This window comes from Arachis ipaensis, chromosome B10 (assembly GCF_059453495.1).
Source record: "Arachis ipaensis isolate K30076 ecotype BB chromosome B10, ASM5945349v1, whole genome shotgun sequence".
Taxonomy (NCBI): Eukaryota; Viridiplantae; Streptophyta; class Magnoliopsida; order Fabales; family Fabaceae; genus Arachis; species Arachis ipaensis.
In genome coordinates, this window is record NC_142435.1 from 88,587,502 (window position 1) to 88,590,096 (window position 2,595).

Consider the following 2,595-nt stretch of genomic DNA (forward strand, 5'->3'; position numbering starts at 1 on the left):
TTTGCATTAAAAGTTTTTCAAAATTGTGTCTATGATGTTCATCTTGGCATTCAAGGTGTTCTTGGTGTTCATCTTGACATTCATAGCATTCTTGCATGCATCACATGTTTTGATCTAAAAATTTCATGCATTGCATAATTTTCATGTTTTTCATAAAAATTTCAAAAATCAAAAAAAAAAAATATCTTTCCCTTTTTCTCTCCTCAAATTCGAAAATTTGGATTGACTTTTTCAAAAATTTTTAAAATCAAGTTGTTTCTTATGAGTCAAATCAAATTTTCAATTTGAAAATCTTATCTTTTTCAAAATCTTTTTCAAAAATCAAATCTTTTTCAAAATTATTAGTTATTTTCGAAAATTTCAAAAATATTTTTCAATAATCTTTTTCTTATTTTTATACCAAATTTTCGAAAATAACATGATCAATTAATGTTTTGATTCAAAAATTTGAAGTTTGTTACTTGCTTGTTAAGAAAGATTCAAACTTTAAGTTCTAGAATCATATCTTGTGATTTCTTATGAATCAAGTCATTAATTGAGATTTTAAAAATCAAATCTTTTTCAAAACTAACTTCAATCATATCTTTTCAAAAATATCTTCTTATCTTATCTTTTTCAAAAATATCTTTTCAAAATATCTTTTCTAACTTCCTAACTTCTTATCTTTTCAAAATTTGTTTCAACTAACTAACTAACTTTTTGTTTGTTTCTTAACTTTTTCAAAACCACCTAACTAACTCTCTCTCTCTCAATTTTCGAAAATATCTTCTCCCTTTTTCAAAACTTTCTTTTTAATTAACTAATTATTTTTATTTTTTATTTCAAAAAATTTTTCGAAAAAAAAAAAAATACTAACAATTTTCAAAAACTATTTTCAAAAATCACTAACTCTTTTTCAAAATAATTTTTGAAAATTATTCCTCCCCCATCTCATTCTATTTATTTATTCATATCCTAACATCTCATCTCACATCTCTTCCATTCGTATAGTTGCATCTCTTCCTTTACATCACGTGCTTTGTCTCCCCCTCTTCTCTTCCACTCACAAGGGGATCCCTATACTGTGGTATAAAGGATCTCTATTATTATTATTATTTTTCTGTGCCTTCTTCTTTGTCATATGAGCAGGAGCAAGGATAAGAACATTCTTGTGGAAGCAGATCCAGAACCTGAAAGGACTCTGAAGAGAAAATTAAGAGAAGCTAAATTACAACAATCCAGAGAAAACCTTTCAGAAATTTTTGAACAGGCAGAGGAGATGGCAGCCGAAAATAATAATAATGCAAGGAGGATGCTTGGTGACTTTACTGCACCTAATTCCAATTCACATGGAAGAAGCATCTCCATTCCTGCCATTGGAGCAAACAACTTTGAGCTGAAACCTCAGTTAGTTTCTCTGATGCAGCAGAACTGCAAGTTTCATGGACTTCCATCTGAAGATCCTTTTCAGTTCTTAACTGAGTTCTTGCAGATATGTGATACTGTTAAGACTAATGGAATAGATCCTGAAGTCTACAGGCTCATGCTTTTCCCCTTTGCTGTAAGAGACAGAGCTAGATTATGGTTGGATTCTCAACCTAAAGACAGCCTGAACTCTTGGGATAAGCTGGTCACATCTTTCTTAGCCAAGTACTTTCCTCCTCAAAAACTGAGCAAGCTTAGAGCTGATGTTCAAACCTTCAGACAGAAAGAAGGTGAATCCCTCTATGAAGCTTGGGAAAGATACAAACAGTTGACCAAAAAGTGTCCTTCTGACATGCTTTCAGAATGGACCATCCTGGATATATTCTATGATGGTCTGTCTGAGTTATCTAAGATGTCATTGGATACTTCTGCAGGTGGATCCATTCACCTAAAGAAAACGCCTGCAGAAGCTCAAGAACTCATTGACATGGTTGCTAATAACCAGTTCATGTACACTTCTGAAAGGAATCCTGTAAGTAATGGGACGCCTATGAAGAAGGGAGTTCTTGAAGTTGATACTCTGAATGCCATATTGGCTCAGAATAAAATATTGACTCAGCAAGTCAATATGATTTCTTAGAGTCTGCATGGAATGCAAGCTGCATCCAACAATACTCAAGAGGCATCTTCTTACGAAGAAGCCTATGATCCTGAGAACCCTGCAATAGCAGAGGTAAATTACTTAGGTGAACCTTATGGAAACACCTATAACTCAACATGGAGAAATCATCCAAATTTCTCATGGAAGGATCAAAAGCCTCAACAAGGCTTTAATAATGGTGGAAGAAACAGGTTTAGCAATAGCAAGCCTTTTCCATCATCAACTCAGCAACAGACAGAGAACTCTGAACAAAATGCTTCTAATTTAGCAAATCTAGTCTCTGATCTATCTAAGGCCACTGTAAGTTTCGTGAATGAAACAAGATCTTCCATTAGAAATCTGGAAGCACAAGTGGGCCAGCTGAGTAAAAGGATCACTGAAATCCCTCCTAGTACTCTCCCAAGCAATACAGAAGAGAATCCAAAAGGAGAGTGCAAGGCCATTGACATAAGCGCCATGGCCAAACCTGTGAGGAGAGGGGAGGACGTGAATCCCAAGGAGGAAGACCTCCTGGGACGTCCAGTGATCAA

At 34.2% G+C, this 2,595-nt stretch overlaps 1 non-coding gene across 1 annotated transcript; it reads right to left on the reverse strand.

The window, feature by feature from the left end:
• Positions 1-1,654: 1,654 nt before the first annotated feature.
• LOC148580790 (small nucleolar RNA R71) lies at positions 1,655-1,762 on the reverse strand. Its single transcript, XR_015895838.1, has one exon. It is a non-coding gene; the product is annotated as a small nucleolar RNA R71 (small nucleolar RNA).
• Positions 1,763-2,595: the final 833 nt, after the last annotated feature.